We start from the raw sequence: 20,132 nt of genomic DNA on the forward strand, positions 1-20,132 counted from the left end.
ATATATACATACATACATACATACATACATACATACATACATACATACATACATACATACACACACACACACACGGCTTGAAAAATCAGCTCTGACAGCGGAGCCAGTTGTGGACGGCTGAGCGCCTATTGTGCCACACATGTTATACATCACCACGAACGTCGCAGTGAGAGCAATCATTTTAGGGCCATTAATCACTGATAACAATAAACTGATGAGCAGTAAATGCAATTAAAGCGTGGCATATGGCCAGTTTTCGGTTGGGTCGTTTTGTGCGATTTTGCAGGTGCGCGCAAAATTTTGAGGCTTGATGTCTATTTACCTGACATGACCCCGTCTTTTATATTTTACCAAACATATATGTGTAAGAATAAATGTTTTTTAACATAATGTAGGGAAAACATTTTTTTTTCTGATTATATACCTCCAAAAGAAAGCTCTATCTGTCCCTAAAAAATGTTGACATAAATTGCAAGGCTATAGTCCAATCATGCTGACTGGTGATACACACACATTCATACATACATACACACTTCAGTTTTTCTTAGACACATAAAATGCCTCATGTGTCTTTACAACAGTAGAGGGAAAATGTAGACAGCTGGTCAACAGGATATGTATGCCACCTAGGTATGAACAGAATTGTAAATAAGTCTGTATCTTCTCTGGGAACAGTACAATTAAAAGAGTTTGCATTGCTTTGCTAAAGCCAACTGTCAAGCCTTATGGTTAGGATCCCCTTTTGGCTTCAGCAAGTGTGGCAGGGGTCAGTGATTTAAATATTTAGTGTTGTCTTCCTGAAATCAAACATCACTTTGATATGCTTGAAAATGACCAACTGGCTGTGCACACAGGGGGTGCTTTGGGAATGTCAGAGCCAATATTGACTCAGAAAGAGAGTGAATGTAGTATACTGTATAAGAAAGACTGTTCTTGGAGACAGAATGGCGCTTAACATACAATTATGGCCACTGTTTATTAGCTTCTAATAGACTTCAGTGGCCATCCAATCACTGTTGTGAGAAATATATAATTGCGTTCTTTGGGCCATTCGTGGATTCCTCGTGTGAGTGAATAGGAGCAACTAGGATAAAGGTGAATATGCAGAAACCAATCAACAGGACTGAGGAAAGTTGACCTCACTGGGACAGAGGACAACACTAAGCCACAACAAGAAGCCATTTTCCTGAGAATGCCTAATCACCACGAAGTCCTGTTCAATATAGAATTTGTAGACCAACAACAAGTGAAGCTAAGTGACTTTTTATTAGGAGGTGCAAGGAAATGGAAATTTTAAAACCGAAACGAAACCGAAATAAAAAAAGAATGTCAGGCCGAAACCGAAAATGTTTTTTATTTTTTCAATTTTTGTAAAATATTTTATTTTTTATAAACTTTTTAATTTTTTAATATTTTTTTTTATTAATTCATTTTTTATTAAATCTTTGTTATTTTTACTTTACTTTTAGGGTCTTCGGGGAAATATTAGGGGTCTAAACAGACCCCTGATATTTCCCTTTTAAAATAGAAAAAGAGTTTGAGAACACAGAGTCCTCAATCTCTTTTTCTGTGTCCCCTGTTATCAATGAACAGAAATCCTCTATGAGTGTTCCTGTTCATTCATAACATGAGAACATTGTTTGTTTACTATAACTACAATTATGAATGAATGGAGGTGATGTAGGTGAGATGTAGATCACTCCCATTCATTCATAATTGAGGATATAGTTAACATACCATATCCTCAATTATGTACACACACACTCAGTGATCACTGATCGCTGAGTGTGTGTACCTTGCTTTTCTCTCTGACACACGCTGTCACAGGAGCCTGATCGACGAGCGGTGTAGAGAGGAAAGCCCGGCCTCATGTGACAGCGCTGTCTCTGCCCCCATACCGCTCTGCCGGACTGTGATAGGCGGCTGAACGGTGTGGGAGGAGAGACGCCAGCCGCTCACATCGCTCTCGTCCTGCAACGCTCGGCCGCCTGTCACTTTCTTTTCTCCCCGCTGGAACACAGAGCAGCGCCCAGCGGGGAGGAAAGAAACCAGGGATGTGCCGATGTATCGGCCGAAACATGGCTCTTTCGGCATTATGCCAAAAGTGCAATTTTCGGCCGATATATCAGTGCATCCCTACTTTATATTGCATCCTCTTATAGAGATCACTGCATGTGCTAAAGAAGGGTATAATGGATGCATGTGTATGTATTGTCGCAGTCTGTATTTTGTATTGTTTTTACTTGTAACCAAGTAGTTTATGCACGTAGCATTTTTGTATTGTAAAAGTTATGGATTCACCGATACCAGTATAGGTGCCAATTCCAGTACCCGCCCAAATACTCCCGGCTTACTAATTGGCCAGCTTCCCGACCAATCAGGAAGCCCCATTAAGGAAGCCAGGCTGTGAGTAATTACATGTCACGCGGCTTCCTTATTGGTCAGAAAGGCGGCTCTATGCCTTCTCGAGACCTGGTGACGAGGGAGCATGGAGCACAGGAAGCCGGGCGGTGAGTTATTACACGCCGCCCAGCTTCCTTAATGGGACTTCTGGAAATAATCGGTACTTGTACTTGGTACCGGAAAAAAAAAAACGTATCGGTGCATCACTAGTAAAAGTAGGTTAAATACAACTTCTGGGTCAGTTTCCTTGGTCTTACTATAAGAATCAGATAAAGAAATAACTGTAAACATTTGCTAAATCAAAAGAGCTGGCCATGTAGGGCTATAGTTTAGTAGGCAGAAGACAAATAAAGAAAATATTACATTGGAACACCTCAATAATGTGATGGCTGGCACTTGATGCCAAGAGTTATTGTAGAAATTGTGAAAGGTCTACTTAACAGCTGGTATGTAGCACAATGATACTCAAATATTTGCAAAGTTTCTAGAGCAGAGTTGAATCTCCTGCATGCAGAAGGGGCTGAATATGTCTGGAAATTGGAAAAAGAACTCTATACCCTTCAAATCACGCCCATATTCTGGACATGTAAAATGGCAGAAGTCCTCTGTACGATTCTCGGCGGGTTTCCCAGCCTGCTTGTTCGACGGAAGACGTGCGACCGTACAGTAGAAACGCTCGCACGCCTTCCATACACTTTGCGATTATCGTATGATCGCGGGATTTCCCGAGATTCTCCTACGACAAATCGTACAGTGTATGGGCACCTTTTGAAGCTATTGAAAGCACATTGAAAGCACTATTGAAAGAAACAGCCGGGTAACTAGAATTTAAATAAGAGGTCATTAATGGCAGACTCCACATTCTTTTTCTACAGATTTATCTTGAAGCATTATTAAACTCTCAAACTATTTTATTTTATAATGAATCCAGATCAAACAAATATACATCCCATATCAAACTATTTCTTTAAAGTTTTGTCCAAACACTTACAGTCATCATGCTAATGAACAGTTGACTCAAACTATCTCAGCTCGGCTTCCCTGAACATCCTATCCAGGACAAGATCACAAGGGAATTTTAATATATAATAATATATAATTATTAATATACAATATATATAAAAAGACACAAAATAAAATTATATTATAAAAAGAAACAGCAATGCATGCTCTCATAAACACATCATAGTGACATAACCATTTTTTTGTGCACATTTTTGGTTAAAAAAGGTCTCACGGAATTAAATCCCGAACTATTAATAATATATCAGTAGCAGTATATAGCAGTAATAGCAGTAGAAAATAAAATCTTAAATGTTCTTGAGAGAACAGTTAAGGGTTCTGCTGTTATTAAAGTCTACCACCATATCGCACCTTCATCATTTTCTAAAAGGAACAGATGCAGAATACACCCAAGGGTTGGCTATGGCATTTCATTCCCTCATGATGCCAGCTGTGCAGCTGACCAAGAACGCATACAAACTCCTTGCTACCAAAAAAGATCCACTGTGCCTATTGCACCCTGAAGTATATTTATATTCCATTCCACAATGAGGCCGGCTGCGCGGTGAGAACACACCAACAGTCTCACACCATATTTCACTGTTAGCATTGCAAGCAACTTCCTCCCATGTACATAGATCAGCCTCTACATATTTGTGTGGCCACATGTTGTGTTTACAAACCACACTGGATACAGGAAATCTGCAATCTGAAAGGCAGTGTCAATAGAATGTGCAACACGGTTTTGGAAATAGAAACTTGAATATAATACATTTGTATCCAAGCCAGAAAATCGTATATGCAGCAAGACAATATCCATTTACAAAATGAACAAAACAAATTCTCACTCTTGTACGGGCATACAATTATTATTTTGTTCCAGCACTTCATGACCACACAATTCCCCCGCAAGACAGGAATATTTTCCTTTTTCTTTCCATGAATTCATTTTTATTTACCTTATAATGCATTTTTGCATGTGGGGGTTGAGTGGAGAGAGCTTTACCTAAAAGCAGATTTTAAAGTAGTATTAAACCCTCAAACTGGTTTTCAATAAGATCAAACAAATATATACACCCAGGAAAGTCTTTTGTTATATTTCTGCCCAAGCTATCATGTTTCTAGGGCTGCAGCTAACGATTATTTTCATAATCGATTAGTTGGCCGATTATTAAGTTCGATTAATCGGTTAATCGGATAATTAAAAAAAAAAAAAAGGCTCCAGTGACTGACGACTAGTTTGTGTTAAGATTGTAGTCCATCACGGGAGCAAGCTTGGCGCGGTGGAAGTAAAAAAAAAGTGTGGTGTGCAATATAGTACATTATACAGAGGCGCAGTGCAGAATACCAGCAGCTATAGAGGAATGTAGCAATAGTACATTATAATATAATGTACTATTGCTGGGATTTGTAGTCCTCTGTAGCTGCTGGTATTCTGCATTGCGCTGTATATAATGTATTATTGCTGGGATTTGTAGTCCTCTGTAGCTGGCGTTATTCTGCATTGCGCTGTATATAATGTATTATTGCTGGGATTTGTAGTCCTCTGTAGCTGGTGGTATTCTCCATTGCGCTGTATAATGATTTATACTGCGCAATGCAGATTACCACTGATGCCGTGGGCACGGCGGCCGCAGCGGGAGCAGCGTGGGACGTGTGGCTCAGGCCGCATGTGGAGCCCGGAACAGCCCCGAACAGGCAAATCAATTGATAGCCGACGAATCGACGATCGAAAACGTTGCCAACGTTTTCAATCGTCGATTTTAATCGACTAAATCGATTAACTGTTGCAGCTCTACATGTTTCCAGACAGCTTCAACTCTCTAAGCTTGGCTTCCCTGAACTACCTGTCCCTTAGGGATCACAAGGGACAGTGCAGCCCCTAACATGTATCCATGTGTTTGTTGCAGCTATAGAGCCCTCAGGATGCTTGTATGGAGGGGGGAAGTGTGTGCCCCCCTCCACCGCCGGCTATCTCAGGCTCCGCTGTCCTCGCTGTGGCCCTGGTTCCGCCACGGCCGGTTTCTGTGGCCAAATCGGAGGAGAGATCAGCACATTCCACCGTCTGATCTCCCCATCCGGTCTCGAAATCTGAAAGTAAGGGAGAACATGCATTAGGACTGTGATGGTTATAAATTGGACACAGTTTTGTTTAATGTGTGTAATGCATAGAGCTCGTCAAATAAATCTGACAGCCAAAGTCAGCAGCTGAATACATCACTGTATACACGTTCCCCCTTAGTAAGCCCTGATGAAGGAGGTAGTTGTATGAGCCCCCAAAATGCAATGGCTATGTCTTTAGTATCTAAATACATATGTCTATGTATTTAGTATCTAGCAACAAGCAGATTAAAAAGTTAAGCCTTGCAGTAGGGCTACCTCCTCACTGCAAGGGTTAAGTGCTTGTTGTTCTCTAGTGGCGGGAACACTCACCTAAACCTCTGTCCCGCAGCAGTGGGTGCTCACCTCGCTCCCGCTCTGTTCCGGCTGTAATATGTCCCTCAGCAGACGAATGGACCTGCATTAGACGTGATGACATCCAGGGCCGGATTTACTCTCTCTGCTGCCCCAAGGGCAGGTTCCTCAATGTGGCCCCCTGTATGCAGGCTGCATACAAGTGACCTTGGCGGCATCGCATCGCCAAGATCACTTGTACAAAACAAACGGTGGCTTCCCCGCTGTACATTTAGCCCAGCTTGCCCAAAGCAGGGCTAAATGTAGAAAACAACTACCCGCTTGATGCCCAGAACTGCTTGTTCCGGGCGTCGGGAGATAGGAGTTCCACACCCCTGCTGCCCTAAGGCCAGGCCTCAGTTGTCCTTGTGGGAAATCCGGCCCTGATGACATCAACAGTCCCTAGACCATCGGAGCCCAGGGGAAAAGAGGGCGTCTGGGAGTGGTCTAGCAACCCCCTAGACAAAATGAGTAGTGAACCCATGCAGTGCAGGGGGAAGCCCCACTGCAAAGGTTAACTTTTTACATTCCTGGAGTTCCTCCAAATTATAAGTAAGTAAGTTTAGGTCTTTAAGCACAGAAACAGGTTTTCCATCAATCTGAAGGGTTTTTTCACACCATGTTCATGTCGTCTTCTAAGTGCCCTGTTGTTCACACCGTACATGTGTGGTGGTGTATGATCTATACTTATGAATGGGGTTATCACTCAGTGGGCCATGCAAACACACTAACCTACTATGTTTTGTATATTTAATTATATATTTTATTACAGGTATTTATATAGCGCTGACAACTTACACATCGCTTTACATAGAGCACATTCACAATAGAGTCTGCCCTCAAGTTTACAATCTAAGGTCCCGATCTCACATGCAAACATACAGGGACAATTTAGACAGGAGCCAATTAACCTTCCAGAATGTCTTTAGCATGTGGAAGGAAACTGGAGTACCCGGAGGAAACCCACACAAGCACAGGGAGAACATGCAGGTTCCTTGCAGAGTTAGTGACCCGACCGGAATTTGAAACGGGGACCCTGAGTGCTGCATGGCAGAAGTACAAACCACAGCGTCACTGTTACTATCATCTAATGCTAATCATGCAGCTCTAGATATAGGGTGTTACTTCATAACGGTCACTCTGAATGAGTTACTTAAAACTAGGATTTTATCCCATGATTATGTTCAGTTCACGCACAAAATGCTATAAAAAAGCATTATAATATTTCCACAGGAATGGCTTATTGTTTTTTTCTGTTCCCCTCAAAAGACACTTAACAAAACTATATTTAAAGGATAACAACCCAAGAACACAAAAATATATTATATTGCACCTTAAGTTGAAGTTTTCAGGTTCAGAATACTTTCAGCAAGTACAGAAAATACCTATTGTGTTGCAAGAAATGCAGCATCCTGTGAGCTGCACTGAAAGCATAAACAATGGTATATTTCTTCTGTAAACTGCAAATGTCTCCATCCCCATGTAATTGGGATGTACAAAGACAAACATATTTGTAGTCGAGCTCGGGTGGATACCCACACTCCTTCCATATATATAGCGGAGGGGTAAGTGTAGCTGCCCAGGCACAGAAAGTGTGTTACTTGCATGATTACAAGGTGAAAATAAAGAAAAAAAAGCCTGAAAAGAGAAACTTATTGTAGCTCTTCCTAAGGAGCTGGTGGACTGTTGAGTGCTCCTGCTACTCCCAGTGGTGGCCCTTCCTAAACAGGACCTGATAACCTACAGACACCAAGAGAGAAAAAATGGGCTTTATTGACGCTGGCATGAGCCCTGTAAGGTAAGGTCTGTGTAAAGAGTTAAAGCAGTAAACGGATCAACCCAATAATAACCATAGGAGCGAACAGCCTTAATACGGGGTCTACGACTAATGGATATACAAGACCACCAAATGTGACAATAATATCTATAAGGCTACTTCTACTTCGATAGAGGAGACCCTAGTGACCCTAGTAGGGAGACCCTACTCCCGAGGTAGGAGTTGCCTTATAGATATTATTGTCAGGTTTGGGTCTTATATCATATTAAAGGGGTGAGGTACCCATTCACTAGGGTCTCCTCTGTCAAGGTAGGAGTTGCCTTACAGCTACTACATGGTTTATGACTCTACATTGGTTGTCTCCTTCCTCTCTCTCTTCTCTGGCACGGCACACACCTCTGCTCTCCTCTCTGGGCTCTTTGCTGCTCCCCAATAGCCCTTCAAACACCCCCTTGTGCATCGGTGGACAGGGCTAAAGGTCTGGCTTACGAGCATCCTCTTCAGGTCTAAAACAAAATGATTTCCACCCCTCCTGTACCGAGGACCCTTCCCCATCTCATTCCTGGTGGCTTGTCATTCAAACAGCCAGGCAAGTGAGGCAAGCCACAGTGGTGATGTTGGTGCCTGGATCATGAAGCTCCCGCACATTAAAGGGGATGCCGCACAATGTAGCCACCTTATCCAAGGGCTGGCATATAAAGAAAACTTTTGGGTTTGGGTATAGATATGTTATCACCAGCCAGACAGTAGCATTGTTTTAGGAATGAAAACCTGTGCAATATACTTTAGTGAATGGACTTAGTAGTATGTTCCCTATGCAACAGTTACATTTACAACATATAGGTATACAGAACTGCACAGGAAATGAGGGCATCAAAACACCCACTTACAGAGGCGGCTCTCTAATTAGGCGGTCGCCTAAGGCCTCGCGCTCCTGAAGGCCTCGTGGCCGCCTAACTCGCCTCTGCATCCTCACCTAACCTGCCTCTGGTCAGTTCGCCCCGGGAGCAGAGATTTCCTGACTGGGAGAATGGGGCGCCCCCGCCTCCGCACCGCAACCCCCCTTCCCCCATCTGTCAGAGCGAGGGAGAAGCCGCACGACGGGTCCTCTGGCGTGGCTTCTCCCTCTAGTTCTGGCGGAACTACTTCCGCCACTTCCTACATCCTCTCCTGCAGAGAGAGGAGAGAGCCCGCCGGGCCGGCGTGTGGTGGAGACTGGAGGGCAGCCAGCGACGCCGCAGCAGCCATCGGTGGCATGGGAGGAGGCTGATACTGGCGGAGGGACACAGGGAGTTCAGGTTAGTGAAGCCCTCTTTTATTTTTTCTTTAACATTTAATTTATTTCTCTTTTGTTTTTTTTGCACTTTGTACAATATATATATATTTTAAAAAAAAGGAATTCACAGTGTCTAAGGGCTTGTTCACACTAATTGTGATGCGTTCCAGAGCGGCAGCTGCTGGAACGCACCGCAATCGCTCACAAAGCTTCCTCCTGCGTTCTGGGGTGGGAGGGGGCGTGGCGGTGCATTGAAGTCAAAGGCACTGCAGCCATGTCCCTCCTCCCGTAGTGCGATCCGATGCGTGGCAAAACATTGCGTTCCATTCCACTGCAAACACAAAAAATAGCGCAAGCAGCATTGCAGTGGAACAGAATGCAGGCAATGTTTTGCCACGCATCGGATCGCACTACGGGAGGAGGGACATGGCTGCAGTGCCTTTGACTTCAATGCACCGCCACGCCCCCTCCCACCCCAGAACGCAGGAGGAAGATTTGTGAGTGATTGCGGTGCGTTCCAGCAGCTACCGCTCTGGAAAGCACCGTAATTTGTGTGAACAAGCCCTAAGGGCCCAGTCCCACCATAAGGAGTGCGTTCCAGTGCGTTCAACCTCTAGAACGCAACCCGGCGGCTCACTTTGTTTTGGGGCAGGAGGGATGCATTGAACTCAATGGTACTGAAGCCACGCCCCCGCCATGCAGTGCGATCGCGGGACCCGAATGCGTAACACATTAGTGCCTGCGTTTTCCGGTCCAGTGCGATCTGCAAAAATGCTGCATGCACTATTTAGTGCAGATTGTACTGGACCAGAACGCAGGCACTAATGTGTCACACGTTTGGGTGCCGGCGATCGCACTGGGGACAGGGGGCTCGGCATTGAGTTCAATGCACCACCACGCCCCCTCCTGCCCCAAAACAAAGTGAGCCGGCCGGGTTGGTGACGGATCATATACGTGATCTAAGGCCCCCAGGACACGGTGACAGACATCTGGGTACAATTTACAGTGTTTGTAGAAAGTATTTACCCCCCTCCGGCAGTTTCAGAGATCCTTTTTTTTTGTTTGTTTTTTCTAGGGCTGCAGCTAACGATTATTTTCATAATCGATTAGTTGGCCGATTATTAGATCCAGCTGCCCAATACCAGTGAGCAGATCCTTCTTAAAGGAGAACTATGGGGTTAGGGCTTTTCCCCATAGTTCTCCTTAGGGTAACGGGAGGACACAAACTATAGTGTCCCCCCGTCACCCTAAGCTCAGTATACCGCGAGTTACTGCTTGCTGTATACTGAGACACCGCAGACTGGACGGATCTCAACAATTATGTCTGGATCCGCCCAGCTGCGTGAGTGACAGCTGGCTCTGCCTATCTAGAGGCAGAGCCAGCTGTACCCGCCCCCTCGCCAGTCAGCGCTGGAGGATCAGAGCGGGGGGAATCCCTGCAGGGAGCCGTGACTGACGGTCACAGCTCTCTGCAGGGTGATGATCGAGAAGTGAGCGAGCGATGGTATGTGTTTGCTCACTTCCCATGCGCTCCATACATCTAACCTCTGCACTCTGTTGTGCTACTTACATCTGACCTCTGCACGCTCCTTACATCTGACCTCTGCACTCTGTGCGCTCCTTACATCTGACCTCTGCGCGCTCCTGCCATCTGACCTCTGCACTATGTGTTCCTTACATCTGACCTCTGCACGTTCCTTCCTTAGGGTCAGGGTTTTTCTTATAGTTATTTGTAGAATTAGATATGAAACAGAAATACAATTCTAGCTCTAGGAGCTGTAAATTCCTGGCTGCTGGAATTAAACGCTAGTCTTACAATATGCAATGTATACAGTTCATTTTTAATTATTGTTTGCATTTTCTTTCATTATGGGTGTAAGTGGGAGGGGCCTCACTTTTGAGTTTCGCCTAAGGCCTCAAGTCTAGAGCCACCTCTGGGGACTTATGTAGGTATACCTACAGGATTCCTTACATAAGTCAGATCAAGAGAGCTCCATTCATCACTTATAGGAGGGTTTTTTTGTCTCACAGTCCTGCACTTTTCTGCATAATTTTACCTTCCATTTTCATTTCAGTGCATTGCAGAGATTTAAAGTGAGGACACATAAATATAAAAGCAGAGCTTGAATAAAAAATAAAAGCCCAATTTTACAGCTGAAAAATGTAAAAAAATGATATTACTTACAAGTTAAATACGAGTCGTTCCTCTCAGGCTGGGCATTTCCAAACCCTTTTTAACATTTTCCCTTAATGTTCTTATGCAGCATTCTGGCAGGGTCAAGTTAAAAGATCCACTTTGAAGCAAATCAAATCGAGGCAAGATCAGAGCTGTACAGCAGAGAGAAGATACAGAAATTACATTGTAATTTATGAAAAAAGTATGACATTGCTTCCCTTACCAACTAACAAATGGCAATATGGAACTACAGAACTCAAATGCAGACAAATGGAACTTTTCACTGTCGCAGCCTGCCCACGGCATGCGTGTCCCTGCACCGTTCCACGTCATGAGAAAATGCATGTATGCACTGGGCCAGACCATAGAGAATAACTCCCCATTTACTAAGCTTTTTTTTTCTCCATCGCTGGAACCAGTGCAATTGCAACTTCACGGAGCAGGAACGTTGCATGGGACACTGCCCCTTCATACATTTAAAAACACCATCTTCCCATCCCAAATACCACAATATGATGGTGGGACCTTAATAACCTATTAAGATGCCCAGGCATTGTCCCATGGGTTGTTGGGTGGTGGTGATGGCATGAACCCCATGCACTGCTTTGGAAAAGTTGGAAGTTTGGGAGGCTACCAAACTGTATCCACATTTTGGTTTACTTTCAACCTGCCATGTGCTAAATAACCAGTAGTTGTTAAAAGCAGACATCCAGAGGGGTCTGCATGTAAACTACCATACCTTGTACCGTGTCCTGGGAGCCCCAAAACAACAGGTGTTCCATTATGCAAAAATATTGGTGTTGGAGCTCAGACCTGCCTTCTCCCCCACCTGAACCTTCACAACTGGCCAGTGGGGCCTTGCATCCTACTTATGGGCAAACAATATGGCAGAAGACCTAATCTCTTGACACCAGAAGCTGGTTGTGAAGTGCCATTGGTTTCAGAGTTTCCAGGGCACTTTACAAAGTTTGTACGTTCAAATCTAGGTGCCAACTTCCATTAGCTGAATCAAATATAGTATTTTAAAGGTTTGGAGGTTTCCATGGCACGCTGCAGAGTTTATAAGCTCACATCTAGGTGCCTACATCCATTAGCCAATACAAATTTAGCCATTCTTAGGCTTCAGGGTTTCCAGGGTGATCTATAAAGTATAGAAGCTAACATCTAGGTGCCTACTTCCATTTGTCAATACAAATTTAGCCATTTTCAGGGTTTCCAGGCCACTCACATCTATGTGCCTACTTCTATTAGCAGATAGAAATAGTCATTTTTTAGGTTTCAGGGTTTGCAGGGTGATCTACAGAGTATATAAACTCACATCTAGGTGCCTACTTCCATTATTAGATACAAATCTAGCCATTTTTCAGGATTCAGGGTTTCCAGTATGCCCTACTACGTACATAAGCTCATAACTGGGTGCCTACTTACATTAGCAGATACAAAAGTAGCCATTTTCAGGTTTAATGGTTTCCAGGGTGCTCTACAGAGTATATAAGCTCAAATCTAGGTGCCTACTTTCATTAACCAATACAGATGTAGCCATTTTTCAGGTTGCTTTACAGGTCACATCTAGGTGCCTACTTCCATTAGCCAATACAAATTTAGCTATTTTCAGGTTCAAGGGTTTCCAGGAAACTCTACAGAGTATATAAGCTCACATCTAGGTGCCTACTTTCATTAGCCAATACAAATGTAACCACTGAGAAAAGAAAGCACAGGGAAAAATGACAAAATTAAGTCTGCAGAGAAGAACGCATAGTGGATTTGTGTCAGCTTGTCATTATGAATGTAAAACGAAGTACCAAACAAATTAATGGTCAGTGGAGCGTGCTAGAGTTTGCTTGGCAGCATCTACATACAGCCAAGTTCCAAAATCTCTATGAAACTCTGCTGTGTTTTTTTGTTTTTTTTTTGATCATAGTTAATAAGTTGATCATATTTTTAAATTAGAATTGCTTCACTGAGCAAAACTTTGCTCTTGTGTTGATGTCACATAGAACAGATGTGCAAAAGGGAACTAGCAGAGAATTTAATACGCCAAGGCAGCAGTTTTGACTGCCATGCAGAAGATTACAGCCACACAATATAAAAGTAGGCACCTGATTAGAAAGCGCCGGCAAGTCCCTTATCACACATTTGCTCTGAAAAGCAATAAGTAACACATAAAATAATGTCATTTTTCTAGATCTGAAAGCACTTAGCAAGAAAGTGTCACCATCATTTTTATTAAATGCCGTGTAAGGGTATAATTTAATTTTCTGTGGCTTTTCTATGGCTCCGATACAAGTATATTTGAGAGCTGAATGATTCTAATTGCATTAAACAGACATTGAATTCTGAATGTCGGGATGACTGGGTCATGTTTCAATGTGTGTGATCACTACATCAGGATTAAAGGGGACCTGTAATCTGCACACATTGCAGGTATCAATTTTGGGTGAAGATCTAATATTTCTGAGAAATCAGCGTTTCTAGATTTAATAGGTTAGGCTGGATTTACACTGTTGCACTGCGCGAACATGCGTTATCTTATGGCGGCCCATCCATTTGAAAAAAGTCCAGTGAGAGCACCAAGCTAAGGTCTGAGTGTCCAACAGCTTTTAATATTTATACTTGTTCACAAAGAGACAACAATGCGTTTCAAGGGTTCATAGATGACCACCTTCTTCTAGGCTTAAAGTAAGGGAAGGTTATAACCCCCATCTTTTTTTTTGTGCTATCTGTGTCCCACAGGGGAGATTCCTTCCTGTCCGATAGTCACAATAGGAAGCGAGAGGAAATCCCTCCAAGGTGCCTGGTCCCTGGTGGTTAGCAGGGTCACCAGAACTACTGTCCACATTGGAAGATTTCCCACCTATTTCTGTTCTGGTGACAACCCAAAATCTGGGATTTTCTTTCTCTTTCAGCGATAACAGTCACCAGGACAAACAGAGAGGGTGAATCTCCCTAAGGGGGACACAGACAGCAATAAAAACCTTACGTCTTCTAATCCCTCCCCACTCTATCCAAAACGTTATACTGTCCCTTTAATGCAATGCTATGAAGCGAAACAGCCCTTAATAATCCAAGGACAGAAAACAGGGAAATTACCATTGGCCGTTGAGCATTTTATTTTTATTTTCACCCCTCCCACACACACACGCACGCACGCACACTCTAAGCCCTCATTCACACGAGTAATAGCCGACCCGTACAGATCCGTGCTGCGTGCACTGCTGTATCAGGCCACTCCCAGGAAGGACAGGTGCTGCGTGTGATTTGTATGCAGCAGCCTGTTCTTCTCTATGGGAGTACGCGGCCGTACGCTCACCCGAACGGCACGTCCGCATCCATCCATCCTGTCAGCGTACGAGTACAGACACCCGCATGGACGTGCAGCAGTTCGGGTGAGCGTACGGCCGCGTACTCCCATAGAGAAGAACAGGCTGCTGCATACAAATCACACGCAGCACCTGTCCTTCCTGGGAGTGGCCTGATACGGCAGTGCACGCAGCACGGATCTGCATGGGCCATCTGTTACTCGTGTGAATGAGGGCTAATAGAAGCTCTATAATATGAAATGTCTCCTAGCCATCCACTGTAAGGTCTAATAATGGCAGTGATTGACAACAGTCAGTGACTAACACAAAATAAAGGTCTATGTTAATCATGGAGAGTGGCTTTTGCTCTCCACTGGTCAGGGCAGTGTTTCCTCCATACTGAACTCTGCATCATGAAATGCAAGTCGCGATCTGGAGCATATGTTGTCCCATTAAGTCAGCTCTACTTAACACATGGCTGGACAAATCCCAGAAGCCAGGTCACCAACACTAGTTAAAAATTATAGCTGGCACCCAACTTTTGAGGTTTTCTCTAGTTGTCGTCAATGGAGCTGTCCCCTAAAAAAAAAAGTCCAGCGCTCCAAGGACACTTTACTATAACCATGGAGCCGCATGCAACCAGCTATAGCTGCGTCGTAGTACAATCTACCAATTCTCATAAGTTAAGGCTTGGACATCCCTGAAGCGAGGTAGTCCAATGCTCCTTAAAAAATTACAGCCGGCTCCAAACATTTTATTTTTTCTCTAGTTGTCAATGGAGCTGGCTCCTAAAAAGAATCCTGCTGGCTCCTGGATTGGACAATCTGGCTCCTGAACTCCATATTCATTTATCCATCTCTGTTACAAGTACACTTTAAGGGAATCATCTTGTTTTGGTTTACAATGTTTGACATCCCATCACAAGCTCTAGAAAGTAATAATTAGACACAGGTGACATCACAACCCTCAAATATAGGGATATATTTAACAGAGATTCTACTGCTATTGAAAAAACATTGATACAAGTCTTCTGTGTATAGCGCATTCATATAATTTCTCAGTTATTTATGCTTCAAAAAAATAATACAAAAAAGAATTTGATTTCTTATGATCTCTGAACAAGTTTTTTTCTGCCAATTCATTTTGTTGCTTCTCTGCTGTCAATTGGTGATAATAACTATACGCCACTTCTTCCTCAACCCACACAATGTCCTCCATGTGTTCATTCATGTGTGCCCACTCAATTACACGTAAAGAAAATTGAACGCACATTTATTAGCCGACATTGCACTCCATCTTCTAGCAGACTGCGCTGTTTTCACAGTGCCATTCAGATGTTATTTTAAAGAGAACCAGTCATCAATTGACATCTGTAGCAATCTCAACCTCGTCTCTCTTTTTAATTGTTATATTCGTGCAGCCATTGCTCTCATGGATCATTTAAAATTTGTAATACCTATTGTATTTACTTCCTGTCATAGCTTTGCTATCTCATGCTTCACCTATAACAAAAGTGCTATCTAGATTTCATAAAAGGAAACAAAAGGGCTTTGTTACTTGTCAGATTAGTAGAACCAAAAGTCTCTCCAATATCCGGCCAACAGTTTTTTTTTTTAAAGGGTACCTATGGTCAAAAACTAAAAATAAATCTGTATTTCTGTATTGAATTTCCATAAATTCTACCCCACTCCTAATAACCAGATCCATCTAGAAGATTGTAAACTTACCTATTGAAGATGCCCATAGGATGGACTTCCTCAATGCACTGACACCATTTCACTCAGCCCTGTGAATATTCAATTCCTTGTGTCACCACTGTAACTAAACCTTCCTTCTGAACTTCCCACAATGTAACATCGTCACTGCTCGCTGGAAGCATTGCATGATGGGCTACGTAGTCTTGAGAAATGGAGATTGCATCACATTAAGCAGCAGGGAAAGAGACGCAAAGCACACTGGGAATCCAGGAAGTTGATGGAAGTGATGGGCAGACGGAAGGCAGCACTCACTACATAAAAGGAATTTTTCAAGTAAGCTTTGATCGCATTATGAAAAACACCTTCAGTATGTATTCCTATTACAATGCTGATGTTATAACAGGAAAGGATGTGCCGGGAATTTACAACTCCTTCCTGAGTAGATAGGTGATAAAGCCAATTGCCTAAAGGCAAGAAGTGTAGATGGGGGTTTTCCACCTGTATAGCAATTTCTCTTCACTGCAGAAAGATTATAAATTAACCACTTGCTCTCCGGAGCATGTTCTTACTATTTGCGCACACATGATAAAATATAAATTTTGTGGCTAGAAAACAGCTTCAAACCCCCAAACAATGACATATGTACTGAAAGCAGAGGCCCTGTAGAATAAAAAAAATGCTAGTTGCAATTTTTTTATGTCGCACGGTTTTTGTGCAAATGTTTATCAATCCAGTATTTTTAGGAAAAAATAAACTGGATTAAAATGGAGTGCACAGAAACATAATCGAATACCCAATTTTTTGGTAAAATATAAAAGACGGGGTCACGTCGGATAAATAGATACCAAACATGTCAAGCCTTAAAATTGCGTTCGCCCTTGAAGCCACAAAAAACGTCAATACCCAAAATCTCCCATGGGGAACACTTTAAACGCTCATCAGTTTAGTGTTAACAGTGATTGATGGGCCTAGAATTATTGCTCTCACTCTGTGTAGCGTAATTGTTGTTTTCACACGTAGGTGCACCGACATGTATTTGCGTGTGTATATGGGTGCACGCGGGGGGTGGGGGACTTTAAAAGGTTTTTTTTGCATTTTTTTATATGATACTTTAATTTCTTTTAATTTTTGAACACTTTTTTTTTTTTTTTTACACTAACCTTATTGCCATCACATAGGGGGCTAACAAGCACCCTATGTAATAGGAGATAGGGTGTTACAGGTCCTCTTTATGGATACATCATGGGTCTTTCAGACCCCTAATGTCACCTAGGGGACCCCAAAGAAGCTGAGGAAGCCAGAGATCTGCTTCCCCAGCTTCTTCTTCTGGCTCCAAGAGGTTAACCAAAAACATGAAGGACATTTCGGAGAAAACGGTGGGATGGAATTCCCCCACATTCTCAAGATTCGCAAATATGCCACACGTCCACTGAGGATGGACATACAGCAAACATGACTCTTCCCTGAAAAAAATCTGATGACATGACATGATAAAGTGTAAAAATGAGAAACATATCTGTAACGTTATCCTGGGACCTTCTGAATGAAACCTGTTTTAAGAGAAATACTAAGGCGTCTATTACTGACCTTCTGATCGCCTGTTATTTTTATTGCCTTGCACTGGCCGTGAACATGCACACAATGAATAAAGTCAGGTGAAAGTCGGAGCTACTGGTTTGCACACTTGTTCCAGGTCAACCACACTTAAAGTATTAAAGCCTTTGGATTACAGAAGTAGGCAACCTCGGCACTCCAGCTGTGCTAAAACTATAAACCCTGTCATGCCTCTGCAAGTCATGCCTTTGGCTGTCAGAATCTTACAATGTGACTTGTAGTTCCACTTCAGCTGGAGAACTGAGGTTGCCTACCCCTGGATTAGTGCAACAGCTAAGGAACTAGCATGGTCACAAAGAACAGTCCAGCAATAGTATCCTAGATATGTCCTTCAGTACAGGTTTCCTTTAAAATAAACAAGTCTGGCTCTTTTAGCTTTTTTCCAACCACTCCGGTCTGCCGTTGGCGACTTCCTTCCAAAAATGTCAGCTGTCTGTCCTTCTCTAGATTCAGTACTTTCTGAGTCATCGATGCAGAAAAAGTATGCTGCCTTTTGTGCAGAATTTCTGATCGGCATTCTTGTTCCAGATGAGTTATACAAAGCCTGAAACCACAAGGATCATAATGACAACAAGGTAGCTAGTCAGGAGATCAGCACTAATAGCCAACATATTTCTCCATAAGCGCTAGCTGTAGACATTTAATCCCTGGTGCCCAACCTGCAGCCCAAGGGCCACATTGGGCCCTTTGAAAACACCAAACATCAGTTCTGAATGCATCTATAAATGGCATGAATTTCATGTAGCATGCCCCCACTCTCTGACTATAGCAGGGGTGGGCAACTTGGCACTCCAGCTGTGGTCAAGCTACAAATTCTGTTCTGACTCTGGGAGTCATGCCTGAGATCATCAGACTCTTGCAGTGCCTCATGGGAGTAGTTCAACATCTGGAGTGCCGAGGTTGCCTACCCCTGTCCTATAGTGTTTCTTCCGTCTCCCACCACTTGCATTTCTGCAGTCTCTGACCTTCTCTTGTGTGTCAAGTCTCTGACAGTCTTCTCCCATATAGTGAATATTATGTGCGGCCCTTTGGAGTTGTCAGGGGCCACAGCTGATGCCCCCACACCTTGTACATTGACAACCACTTCATCCGATGACATTCAGTTGTGCAGGTACCATCTAATTTATTGTTTTCAAACGATCATTACAAAAAATCCACACTTGTATCTCACCAATGCGCATTTTAATGTAGCATAGAGAAGTAAAAAATGTGTGGTGCCAGCCATATCTCAGGGGAAGAGATAAATCAGACAGACGAATCCATGCTATCCACAATGAAAGCAACCTTTTCCTTTGCCCACGGTTACAGAATCGACAGTGAAACATGAACTATTAAACTTATCAAACTCACCAATAGACCATCAGTGAACAAAAACTTTCCGCCAGTCTGTCCCCCGAGACCCAGTTATTCCCCAATTGGGTACCATGTTTCCCATGACCCAGTTATTCCCCAGTTAGGTACCACCATGTTCCCTGAAAGCAAGTTATTCCACAATTGAGTACCACCATGTTCCCTGAGACCCAGTTATTCTCCCAGTTGGGTACCACCATGTTCCCCAAGACGCACTTATTCTCCTAGTTGGGTATCACTATTTTCCCCGAGACCCAGTTATTCCCCAATTGCGTACCACCATGTTCCCCAAGACCTAGTTGCTCCTCAATTGGGTACCGCCATGTATCCTGGGAGCCAGTTATTCCCCAGTTATGTAACAGCATGTTTCCCGAGACCCAGTTATTCCCCAAGTTATGTACCACCATGAGACCCGAGACCCAGTTATTCCCCCGAATTCCAGTTATTCCCCTATTGGGTACTTCCATGTTTCCCAAGACGCAGTTATTCCCCAGGTATGTATGTATCACCATGTATCCTCAGACCCATTTATTCCCAAGGTAGGTACCACCATGTTCCCCCTATATCCAGTTATTCCCCAATTATGTACCACCATCTTTCCTGAGTCCTAGTTATTCCCCAGTTAGGTACCACCATGCTCCTCGAGACCCAGTAATTTCCCAATTGGGTACCACTATCTTGCACATTCTCACATAGCGTAGAGAAGGTGAAGCCAGGATATCAATGACATCCTGCAAGTACAGAACATCTCTACCCTGCCTGTGACTATCATCCATCACTGTCTGCGTATGTTAAGCAACCGGGAAGGGGCTGGTTAAATACTGAGATAAGAGCAGAGCTGCTGACTTTTGGCAAAAAGTCAAAATCTCTATATCATTTATAGCAATGTTTAGTCTGCTTGGCTTATACATTTTAGTGCCAGGGAAGAATGTGTATGAAACATAGATCTGTTCCATCCACTTTGTTTACTTGGGGAATGGAAAGCATCATTGTAACGATGGTTCATCTCAGGTTCATGGGTAGCCTCACAAATGTATCAATGGCTCTAATTCTCAAGGCATGTACCCAATACATGGCTGGACAA

General features: G+C 43.3%; 1 protein-coding gene across 1 annotated transcript in view; it reads right to left on the reverse strand.

Annotated features, from left to right (window-relative positions):
• TTC31 (tetratricopeptide repeat domain 31) overlaps positions 1 to 2,992 on the reverse strand; it is a 51,125-nt gene extending 48,133 nt beyond the window's left edge. The window contains exon 1 of the mRNA XM_018560825.1: positions 2,988 to 2,992. The gene's annotated coding sequence lies outside the window, so the exon portion shown is untranslated. The remainder of the gene's footprint in view (positions 1 to 2,987) is intronic.
• Between the last annotated feature and the right edge of the window lie 17,140 nt (positions 2,993 to 20,132).

Source organism: Nanorana parkeri, unplaced genomic scaffold (genome assembly GCF_000935625.1).
Source record: "Nanorana parkeri isolate BGI_ZX_2015 unplaced genomic scaffold, ASM93562v1 scaffold2, whole genome shotgun sequence".
Taxonomy (NCBI): Eukaryota; Metazoa; Chordata; class Amphibia; order Anura; family Dicroglossidae; genus Nanorana; species Nanorana parkeri.